Here is a 12784-nt window from a genome sequence, read left to right on the forward strand (position 1 = left end):
AAAGTGCTGGTCATGATAAGAGTGTGATGTAGGAAGCTCCAAGCGTAGCTTTGAGTTAGGACTTCAGCAGTCTCAGAAGATATGGATCCAGACAGCTGTAAGACTAGTACAGTACTGCTATGTCAGGACAGCTGTAAGACTAGTACAGTGCTGCTATGTCAGGACAGCTGTAAGACTAGTACAGTACTGCTATGTCAGGACAGCTGTAAGACTAGTACAGTACTGCTATGTCAGGGCAGCTGTAAGACTAGTACAGTACTGCTATGTCAGGACAGCTGTAAGACTAGTACAGTACTGCTATGTCAGGGCAGCTGTAAGACTAGTACAGTACTGCTATGTCAGGACAGCTGTAAGACTAGTACAGTACTGCTATGTCAGGACAGCTGTAAGACTAATACAGTACTGCTATGTCAGGACAGCTGTAAGACTAATACAGTACTGCTATGTCAGGACAGCTGTAAGACTAGTACAGTACTGCTATGTCAGGACAGCTGTAAGACTAGTACAGTACTGCTATGTCAGGACAGCTGTAAGACTAGTACAGTACTGCTATGTCAGGACAGCTGTAAGACTAGTACAGTACTGCTATGTCAGGACAGCTGTAAGACTAGTACAGTACTGCTATGTCAGGACAGCTGTAAGACTAATACAGTACTGCTATGTCAGGACAGCTGTAAGACTAGTACAGTACTGCTATGTCAGGACAGCTGTACGACTAGTACAGTACTGCTATGTCAGGACAGCTGTAAGACTAGTACAGTACTGCTATGTCAGGACAGCTGTAAGACTAGTACATTACTGCTATGTCAGGGCAGCTGGCTCAGATCTCATTGTTGACAGCAGAAGGTCATCAAGGTCCATAAGTAGGGCTCAGAGTTGTTCCTAGTCAGGTCACGTGGTCTAAACTCCTGGCCCTAATGACTAACGTTGATGTAAATAAATCATACTCAAGGCCAGAGAGATTTACCACTTGGCCACCTGCCCAGGAAAAACTGCTGACCTTGTCTATAAGGACAATACTAGGGTACTACTAGTCAAGTGTACATTTGCACATTCAACTAAACTAAACAACTGAATGAAAAATAAAACATAAAAAGATACTGCCCGTTAGTATGACTAATCATTGGTAATCTAATTAAATCAATATTTGCACTATGCAATTCCACATGAAAAAATACCATAGTATACTATGGTGTAGATTCTATAGTATCCACTGTAGTATTTACGGTATTATACTGTAGTATTTACAGTTAACAATAGTATAAATACTGTAATAAAATAACTGTAGTATACTGTGGTATTTACTGTAGTGTTTTTGCGGATTGTAGTATACTACAGTAATTATTGTAGTGTTTTTGCAGATTGTAGTATACTTTAATATCTACTGTAGTGTTTTTTTCGTACATTCCTGTAGTTTTTACTGTAGAGTTTTTGTTTTATTATCTATGACATAGAAGTGGAGGCTTTCTCCTTGAGGAAACTTACTTGAGAAATACTAAAAGAGCAAATATTCCGGAGGTAGATAGGACTGGGATCTGAACAGATAGTTCAGAGCTTCTGCTCTTTTCTATAAAATGTAGGGAACACAATATATGGTCTATACTTGGCATGTAGGTTTCTCACTTATGAGTGGCACAAATTGGGTTATGGGGAGGGGAATGGGCAGGCTATATGCAAACGAAATACTGTAGTATTTACAATAGTAAAAAAAGTGTTGTGTTTTTGCAAACATTACTATAGTATTTACTAAAGTATTCTACACTATACTACAACATTCTAAAGTAAGTACTACACATGCAGTGGCGGTTCTAGACCATTTCAACTGGGGGTGCCAAGCTGGGGCCAGTTGTACTGTTAGAGGGGCCAGTTACATTAGACGTTATTGTTGTCATATTGTTTTCTTCACTGCATTGCAGACATTAGCAGGCAAAAGACCATGTTCATAATCATTAGTGTTCCGCGTTGCCACTGTCTAATAACGGATGTAAAAAAAGAACGATAGCAAAAATTAGTTATGTAAAAATTATTTCATACTCCACATTTAGGGGTCCACAAGGGGGTCCAAAATTGTTGCCACAGGGGCACTGTCCCCCCCAGAACCGCCCCTGTACACATGATCGAGGGATACTACAGTGTGTAGTATAGTATTCTGCAGTATACTACAGTTTACTATGGAATTCTGTAGTAGGTACTGTAGTATTCTGTAGTAAGCTGTAGTATTTTTTCATGTGGGTTCATATGAGGACATTGCCTTCTAGTTATTACAATTTTTCCACCATTACTCTCCTGCACAAGGGACCAGGTAATGGCCGATACCTGTTGTTGTTCTCCAATAAAGATTTATTAGTGTCCTTCTTGTTTGTTTTTGATGTGGCGTGTCCGGGCAGGAGTCGTGTTCCGGGCACTGTGTTCTGAGAATGGTTGGGGGAAAAGGAGGCCAGCCAGTCTCTGTGTCTCTGTGTCCCACCACCTTCTCAGATTACTCACCACCTTCATCTATTATTGCTGGAGCCTCATCCATTATGGATGAGCAGGTACAATGCACAAGGCTCCGCCGGAACCCAGGCTCTGCTTTCCCTTAGTTTCAGACCCATCGCTGCCTCTGCCTCTGACCTACATACAGATGGACCGACTCCCAGGGATCTGGCACATTACAGGGCAATGAGGAGGAAGAGGAGGAGGAGGAGGAATAGGAAGAGGAGGAGGAGGGTGATGGTGATGATGATGATGATGGTCTGATGGTCATAATGGTGATGGGGATGATGATGGTGATGATGGTGATGATGGTCTGATGGTCACAATGGTGATGGGGATGATGATGGTGGTGATGGGAATGATGGTCATAATGGTGATGGGGATGATGATGGTCTGATGGTGATGATGGTCATAATGGTGATGGGGATGATGATGGTCTGATGGTGATGATGGTCATAATGGTGATGGGGATGATGATGGTCTGATGGTGATGGGGATGATGATGGTCTGATGGTCATAATGGTGATGGTGATGATGATCTGATGGTCATAATGGTCATAATGGTGATGATGATGGTGGTGATGGTGATGATGGTCATAATGGTGATGGGAATGATGATGGTCTGATGGGCATAATGGTGATGATGATGGTGGTGATGGTGATGATGGTCATAATGGTGATGGGATGATGATGATGGTGATGATGGTCTGATGGTAACAATGGTGATGGGGATGATGATGGTGGTGATGGGAATGATGGTGATGATGGTGATGACGGTCATAATGGTGATGAGGTTGATGATGATGATGGTCTGATGGTGATGATGGTCATAATGGTGATGGGATGCTGATGGGGATGATGGTCTGATGGTGATGATGGTGATGATGGTCATAATGGTGATGGGGATGATGATGGTCTGATGGTGATGATGGTGATGATGGTCATAATGGTGATGGGGATGATGATGGTCTGATGGTGATGGTGATGATGGTCATAATGGTGATGATGATGATGGTCTGATGGGCATAATGGTGGTGATGATGGTGGTGATGATGGTCATAATGGTGATGGGAATGATGATGGTGATGATGATGATCTGATGGGCATAATGGTGATGATGATGGTGGTGATGGTGATGGTGGTGATGATGATGGTGGTGGTGATGATGATGATGGTGGTGATGATGATGATGATGGTGATGGTGATGATGGTCTGATGGTCAAAATGGTGATGGTGGTGATGATGATGATGGTCTGATGGTCATAATGGTGATGATGATGATGATGATGATGATGATGGTGATGACTATGGTTATGATCATGGTGGTATTAATTTAGTAGATGCTTTAGTCCAAAGCCACATATTCATAATATGTGCCCTGTGTACATAGCCCACAATCCTGGTGTTATCATGATCCAACCAACAGAGCCTTTGGAGCCATTGCATGGTGGTGATTGTACTGTACAGACAATGATGGCAATCAACATCATGATTATTTCTGTGAAAGCTCATAAAGGTGGAGCAGATGTAGGATTTCTATCTGTATTCCTATTCCTTTGATGAATCTAACATACAGTCCATGCCTAGTCTATAGTACACTGTTCATTCCATTTCCACAGTGGCACCTACACTGAAATGGCATAAGAGTATCAACACTGAGCTAGCTAATAGCCACAGCGGCAGCTAATAGCCACAGCTGATGACTTGCAGCCTTATTCCAGGAGCTGTTCCAAGACTCCTCTTCGTCTCCCTCATATGAAAGGAGTGTTTCGAAAGGCTCTGTGTATTTCCCTCACTGCTAGCATACGTTTGACAGCTATCAGGCTCTTGTTTGACAGCGGGGATTAAACTGGAAGGCGCCGACGCTAGAGTAGCTGTGAACATTATCACGTTAGTACATTAGCATTACTTATTTGGACAAAGCTCTGTCATTTTGACAGTTTGGAGAGACTGACTGTGTTGGGTCTCTCTGTAACTGGGCTACTGGAGCTAAAGCTATGACAAATCTCTATCTAGGCTACAGCACAGAGTAATATCCACTATCTCTGGCTACATTCTGGACTCATTCTAACTGGGCTACAAGTGTCCACTTCCTAAACTGAACTATTTAATTTGGGCCTGTTTAACTAGGCTGTGTTTGTAGATGCCTGAAACTGGCTCAATGTAGCTATAGGTCCATTTGGGCTGAGGAAGGACATTTTGTTGTTTAGAAGCTTCACAGTAACCCATTGCTGGCCTCTCTATTAACTCTGTGTGCTTACGAGTGCATTTACTGTACATTTCACTGTGTGAGTCTAGATTGCTAGTGTAAAAGATGTCACGCTGCTTGCTTGCTGAGTACCACTTCCTCCAGATTCAGCTCATACCGAGACTTGAACTCAGGACCTCTGCCTCGCAAGCACACGTGACCGCTTTCCTGAAGCGTTCTAAACCATGCGCTATTAAAAAAGGCCTTCTACGACGGCGCAAGGGGCCACAATTCTACACTAGTATCCACACATTGTGACGGCCCTCCTAAAATGTGTTATGAATAGCAGGAAAGGCACCAATAAACAAGTTCTCATACTATTCACAACACTCCCTCTTCTAAACCCTACTAAACTGAAGTGTCTAACCTGGACAATGTCATGACGTTGGCCTGTGGGTAAGGTTTATGACCCCCCCATAAATACCTTTTTCCCTTCCCCTCTCTTTCTGACCCTACTGAAGGACTGCTGTCCTGAAGGACTGCTGTCCTGTTAAATATAGAGAGTCTGGGAACATCAAACAAATGGGGAAAGGAACCATATTTTGGTAATAAAACCAGTTGGAAATATGCTTTGGAACGTAATGAGTATGGATGTCAGTTCGGTTGTCATCTGAGACATTATGACTGATGACAGGACGACATAAACTGTACCTGGGAAAGTATACACCCTCTAGTTATCAGAGTCACATGGAATTGTTATGCAATTGAAATGTTTGATATTGAAATTGTTTGTTAGGAGATTAAATGTAATTTTAGCTTCCAAATGAGAGAATTGGGTTTTCATAAGGAAAGTGCCCTGCTTGATCAGTGGCCCACCCCTGTGAAGAGACAGGGGTTATAAACGATGAAACACATCCTTCCCCCTCTCCACTATATAAGCCTTTGACGAAAAGATAACCATATGTTCCAGTACGTGAGGTCTGCAGCCTCTACGTTAGAAGGACACACGTCAAGTACAGAACTAAGCCAACCTCGGCGTGAGCTTTGGTGGCGAATGGTATGAACTTTGAGCTTATTCACTACAGAAGTGATACTTCCTAGCCGTTGAGGTAGCAGCGGCCGCTGTAGACGTGGGCTAGGAAAGGACGGACGACGGATCCAGTCTAACAAACAGACGAATACCACGTATCCAATTTACCACCAGAGACATTCTTCCGAGGACAGGAAGATCTGTTGGCCAACCCGGCCAGCATCTACGACCAATCTACCGAAGCGCAGCTCAGAGTAAATATTTATTGCATTTTCCTTTTCCAAATGGGCGGTAATTTAGTAATGCATAAGATAATGTATTTACGATAGCATAGCTGCTGTTTCTTTGTTCCTAAGTCTTTCCGCTCTTTCATTCAAGCCCAACCCCCTTTCCTTTGTGTAACCAGCTTTCATACAGGTTCCGTCCACCAGGGATGTTTTCTGTATGACATCATTGTATTCTGTGTATTTGTAATTCTGTGTGATTAGTTTAGGTATTTAGTAAATAAATAGTTAAACCCAATTTTGTATTGCTGATTCAACTTGTTAGCCAGGGTTCGTGAAGATAACCAAGAATTTACAACTTTCATTATGAGACAGAAAATAAGATGATTAAGATGACGGCTATCGATGTAAAAGATTACTAAGTCTTTTAAGAGTTTATTCGGAAGATAACGGCTCTATAAACGTTCTCCGTGGTGCCCCGACTTTCTAGTTAATTACATTTACATGATTAGCTTAATCAGGTAATATTAATTACAGAGAAAGAATTTTATAGGTTAGCATGTCATATCACTTAATCCGGCATAGCCAAAGACACGACAACAAAGAAACTCTGTAGACTGAATACGGGAAACAGAGGGTTTATTTGAAAGCTGCACTAATGAATTACGAGCAGTGGAAAAATCATCTTAACTGTCATACCTTTTAATCGATGTAAATGTTTTTTTTTAATTCCACTCAGCATCAACGCCAAATGTGTGTATATTCTCTCTGTCTAACTTGGTCCAGGGTGTATTGTCTCTGTCTAATTTGGCCCAGGGTGTATTCTCTCTGTCTAACTTGGTCCAGGGTATATTCTCTCTGTCCAACTTGGTCCAGGGTATATTCTCTCTGTCTAACTTGGTCCAGGGTATATTCTCTCTGTCTAACTTGGTCCAGGGTATATTCTCTCTGTCTAACTTGGTCCAGGGTGTATTCTCTCTGTCTAATTTGGTCCAGGGTATATTCTCTCTGTCTAACTTGGTCCAGGGTATATTCTCTCTGTCTAACTTGGTCCAGGGTGTATTCTCTCTGTCTAACTTGGTCCAGGGTGTATTCTCTCTGTCTAAATTGGTCCAGGGTGTATTCTCTCTGTCTAACTTGGTCCAGGGTATATTCTCTCTGTCTAACTTGGTCCAGGGTATATTCTCTCTGTCTAACTTGGTCCAGCTGTCTAACTTGGTCCAGGGTGTATTCTCTCTGTCTAACTTGGTCCAGGGTATATTCTCTCTGTCTAACTTGGTCCAGGGTATATTCTCTCTGTCTAACTTGGTCCAGGGTATATTATCTCTGTCTAACTTGGTCCAGCTGTCTAACTTGGTCCAGGGTGTATTCTCTCTGTCTAACTTGGTCCAGGGTGTATTCTCTCTGTCTAACTTGGTCCAGGGTGTATTCTCTCTGTCTAATTTGATCCAGGGTGTATTCTCTCTGTCTAACTTGGTCCAGGGTATATTATCTCTGTCTAACTTGGTCCAGTTTTTTTTATAGCGCTGTATTTCTCATATAATGGGCATGTGGTACCACTGGCAGGACACTTTCCTCCTCTTGTGAAACAAAAACCAGACTGTTTCTTTGGTTTCGCACATACTGGAGATCCGGGTGGAATTTGACATAGTCAAGGCTAATGGCTAGCCTGTCTTTATGGACATTTACCAAAACTCTGTACTGGAACTGAAAATCAACAAAAGTAGCCTGTTCTTCGCGACAGACAATTCAGAGGTATCTGTACATGTCAGTAGATTTTTTTTTTTTTACACAATTCCGTATGTGTCATCGTATTTGTCACCACCAAAACAAATACTTGTCTAGATGACAAATCTCTAGTGACATGGAGAAGGACTTGTGTACCATCCCAGAATGCCTTTTCTCTTATGCATTACCAGAGAGCCCCTGCAAGGCAGGGGGGTTTAGTTTCCTGGTGGACAACGGTGCGAGGCGGGGTGGTTTAGTTTCCTGGTGGACAACAGTGCAAGGCTGGGTGGTTTAGTTTCCTGGTGGACAACGGTGCAAGGTAGGGGGGTTTAGTTTCCTGGTGGACAACGGTGCAAGGTAGGGGGGTTTAGTTTCCTGGTGGACAACGGTGCAAGGTAGGGGGGTTTAGTTTCCTGGTGGACAACGGTGCAAGGTAGGGGGGTTTAGTTTCCTGGTGGACAACGGTGCAAGGTAGGGGGGTTTAGTTTCCTGGTGGACAACGGTGCAAGGTAGGGGGGTTTAGTTTCCTGGTGGACAACGGTGCAAGGTAGGGGGGTTTAGTTTCCTGGTGGACAACGGTGCAAGGCAGGGGGGTTTAGTTTCCTGGTGGACAACGATGCAAGGCAGGGGAGTTTAGTTTCCTGGTGGACAACGGTGCAAGGTAGGGTGGTTTAGTTTCCTGGTGGACAACGATGCAAGGCAGGGGGGGTTTAGTTTCCTGGTGGACAACGATGCAAGGCAGGGTGGTTTAGTTTCCTGGTGGACAACGATGCAAGGCAGGGGGGTTTAGTTTCCTGGTGGACAACGATGCAAGGCTGGGTGGTTTAGTTTCCTGGTGGACAACGGTGCAAGGTAGGGGGGTTTAGTTTCCTGGTGGACAACGGTGCAAGGCTGGGTGGTTTAGTTTCCTGGTGGACAACGATGCAAGGCAGGGGGGTTTAGTTTCCTTGTGGACAACGGTGCAAGGCAGGGTGGTTTAGTTTCCTGGTGGACAACGGTGCAAGGCAGAGTGATTTACTGTCGCTGGCGGAAGGCTGGAAACCCCTACCCTTCCCTTGAAGTGACATGCTGAGGGAGAGGAAAGTTTCCATTAACCGTTAGACACCACAGAGGATGGCAGGCATTAGAGAGAAAGGGGGGAGAGGGACAGAGAGAGAAGAAGAGAGGAAGATATGCCAGTGCTGAAAAGCAGAGAAACTAAATCTGACATGTTGAAAGATATGCCAATGCCCTGTACTTGTCTTGCCCTTTGACAAGGTCCCTATATTCCTATAACCATTAACCTGTAAACATCAGGTCTGGATCAATGTGTGGTGATCCTTTTAACCAAACCCATATTATCCATTTAACCTAACCCAGATTATCAGGTTAAACCTAATCCAGATGATCAGGTTAAACCTAAATCATATTATCAGGTTAAACCTAATCCAGATTATCAGGTTAAACCTAATCCAGATTAGTTAAACCATAACCAGTGAGAAGATCCTCCTTGTCCGTAATCCATGCACCAGTTTAGACCTGGTTGGGAATTAGAAATACATTCACAGTATTTATCCTGCAGTAGTTTATGTGTCGGGGGGCTAGTGTCAGTCTGTTATTTCTGCAGTATTTCTCTTGTCTTTTCCGGTGTCCTGTGTGAATTTATGTATGCTCTCTCTAATTCTCTTTCTTTCTTTCTTTTCTTTCTTTCTTTCTTTCTTTCTCTTCTTTCTTTCTTTCTTTCTCTTCTTTCTTTCTTTCTTTCTTTCTTTCTTTCTTCTCTCTTCTGAGCCCTAGGACCATGCTTTAGGACTACCTGGCCTGATGACTCCTTGCTGTCCCCAGTCCACCTGGCCGTGCTGCTGCTCCAGTTTCAACTGTTCTGCCTGCGGCTATGGTACCCTGACATGTTCACCGGATGTGCTATCTGTCCCAGACCTGCTGTTTTCAACTCTCTAGAGACAGCAGGAGCGGTAGAGATACTCTGAATGATCGGCTATGAAAAGCCAACTGACAATTACTCCTGAGGTGCTGACCTATTGCACCCTCGACAACCACTGTGATTATTATTATTTGACCCTGCTGGTCATCTATGAACATTTGAACATCTTGGCCATGTTCTGTTATAATCTCCATCCGGCACAGCCAGAAGAGGATTGGCCACCCCTCATAACCTGGTTCCTCTCTAGGTTTCTTCCTAGGTTCTGGCCTTTCTAGGGAGTTTTTCCTAGCCACCGTGCTTCTACACCTGCATTGCTTGCTGTTTGGGGTTTTAGGCTGGGTTTCTGTACAGCACTTTGAGATATCAGCTGATGTAAGAAGGGCTTTATAAATCAATTAGATTAAAAAAAAAATATTCCAGGAATAGTGGAAAGAAAATGAAAGCATTGGAAAACAGTTAGTTCAACATTGGTCATCCTAGAAATTAGGTTTTTTAGTTTTCAGGCCTATTACCCTCCCTTGTTTAGTGGCCTTTGGTTCAAGGCTTGGCATTTATCCTCTGAGCAAAAATACACTTGATCTGATTGTGTTCTGACTGTATCAGTGATTCAGTTAGTCGTTTATGGGACCATTTCATGATGTCACTAGTTAATTGCTCAAAGGAAAACACCTTCGCCACCAATTAAATTGTGTAATTTCCTGTTTTCACCAATCAACTCCATCTATTCCATTTATCCTGACCAATCACTGAGGTCACTGACAGTCACCAGGAAGTGAATTGCATAACAGACATTTGGACTGTCATTTGACAACCTCTGACTTGATGGAATTTGCATCAAGAGGTGAAGACACGTCAGTAGCAGGAAAATACTTTCATAAACATTGGGACCTCTGTGTCTATATTATTGTGTAATATGTGGTGACAATCCATGTCCTTATACACTCTTAGAAAAAAGGGTTCCAAAAGGGTTCTTTGGCTGTCCCCATAGGATAACCCTTTTTGGTTTCAGGTAGAACTATTTTGGGTTCCATGTAGAACCATCTGTATAAAGGGTTCTACATGGAATCAAAAAGGGTTCTTTAAAGGGTTCTCCTATGGGGACAGCCAGATAACCATTTTAGGTTCTAGACAGCACCTTATTTTCTAAGAGTGTATGCCCCTTTCATCTTCCCTGGGATTATTGTAAACAATAAACTAGTAATAGAGAGGAGGTCAACACTGAAACTATATTTGTTTTGCTCCATAATCCCAGGAGATATAACTACTGTATTGTATCAAAGCCAGGAGCAGTCTCAATGACCAGGGAGTGGATTGACTCAGTAAGCCCCAACAATGTTGTTATAAAGGGCTACTGTGGGTCATGGCTAGTTTTGATTATTTCATTACAGTAAAGAGTCACTGCTTCTTCTTAGCTTATTTTATAAATTCCTTCCTCTTGTGATGGCTTGGTAATGGTTCTGTCCGTCCGTCTATTACGGGTGCATGGCTCTTGCTTATCCCCAGGCGGAGAAGACCAGGGATAATTGGAGCACTGAGCAAAGGGGGGAGACTCACACAGGGGTCATTACTTCACCACTAAGCATTTGAGTAAGCCTGGCTGGGCATATCTGACATATCCATCTGTTCTGGATCATGCAGACCGTATCTGCCTCTCTCGCTCTCTCTCAGCTGAGAATTTAATTTGCTCAACTGAGCAATTACCTGTATTTACTGTTACCTTGGAGGATAACAAACTTTGATCTGATGTTGGATGATGATAAGGGTTAGTTAAACCCACATTTTATATCTGGTATAACGTTAAAGTCTCATTTGGCCATAGGATTAGTTGAATAGTATATTTGCTTAAGGCCACTGAAATGACAATGTATTATACTTACAGCTAAGGGGTAGATTATATGGACTGTCTATTTCTACCTGTCACTCTCCCCCAACTAATTATTTTAACCCTTTTCCCTTCCTCTCTCTCTATTTTTTTTACTGCTACTGTTCTTTATTGTAAGGTCTGTGTTCATTGAAACAGCGTGGTCAGGACCATTACCTGTATGAGGGCGGGGTGTGTGTTGTGTGTATCAAGGGTCTCCCACCCGGTCAGGAAGCAGGGCCCCAGGGCCTGGCAGTATTAGCCTGTTTCTCTTCCTCTCCGTGCCATCCAGCCTCCAGCCCTCTCTCCGGGGGAATGACCCCTGTGTGAAAGGGAAGAGATGGGGGGGAAAGGCCACCTAGTTCCCATTGGATCCTCTCCTCTGTGCCCCACGTTGTGCCCCCCTACGTGCCTCTGTTCTGGGCAATAGACCCAGGGCCTGTATTCATAAACCATCTGTCTGAGTTCTGATCCAGGATCAGGTCCATGTAATCTTATTCATTACGATCCATGAGGCCAAACTGAGCTGTGATCAGCACTCCTACTCTGAGACACTTTATGAATACAGGTCTAGATCAGACTGCTCTCACAATTAAGTTATTTTTTCTATGATGTCCACTCCACTGCTCGCCCACGCTGTGTGTCAAGTAAACATGGGATTTCGGTGGTTTTCGGCATATAATTAATTTGGAAGTCGTTAATTATTTTTCAGGGGCTGTGACGGTGCGCTGCCAAGGGGTTGAGTGGGCAGAGGCAGTGGGGGGCAGGTTTTTATTGGGCCAAGCTCCACGCCTAAATGAACAGCTAAACACGGTGAAAACGATCTGTAATTACGCCACTTACTGCCAATGTATCCCTATGTCACCTCTGCCAGGAAGCTGCCCAGCCGCCCCCGACTCCTCCTTTAAATAATAAGGACACACAGTGATATCTGTGACGTTTCAGTATCTGAATAACTATGTCAGTGTAAACAACTATTTAATTTAATTGACACTGTGCATACTTGAATAGTGTACCTACTGTGTACCAAACCATGTTAGTTCATAGAGTGCAAAGAGGCTGTTGCTGGGTAAAAATAATCAAGTTGAGCTTATAGGAAATCATTTTGTGAAAGTCTGAATTTCAGAATCTCAGGTGGTTTCTTTTCTGCCTCGCTGCCCGGTTGGTAATCAAGTCAAGACTATTTATATGTCCTATATTTTATGGTACGTAAAAATGTTCACTGACCTGAATGAAATACACTTTCCAGCCCCACCGCAGACTGGAGCCAGTGCAAATATAAATACGGAAGATATCAATGGAAAACAGATTGCGGAAAAAAGGAGAAGTTCAGAGAAAGGCGGAGTCCAGAGTCAAA

The 12784-nt window shown here is 43.3% G+C and overlaps 1 long non-coding RNA gene across 1 annotated transcript; it reads right to left on the bottom strand.

Annotated features, from left to right (window-relative positions):
- Nucleotides 1-6539: 6539 nt before the first annotated feature.
- LOC123743789 (uncharacterized) lies at nt 6540-12673 on the bottom strand. Its single transcript, XR_006770676.2, has 2 exons — nt 11605-12673; nt 6540-8713 (listed from the first exon to the last, which is right to left on the bottom strand). It is a non-coding gene; the product is annotated as an uncharacterized LOC123743789 (long non-coding RNA).
- Between the last annotated feature and the right edge of the window lie 111 nt (nt 12674-12784).

Source organism: Salmo salar, chromosome 07, assembly GCF_965601325.2.
Source record: "Salmo salar chromosome 07, fSalSal1, whole genome shotgun sequence".
Classification (NCBI taxonomy): Eukaryota; Metazoa; Chordata; class Actinopteri; order Salmoniformes; family Salmonidae; genus Salmo; species Salmo salar.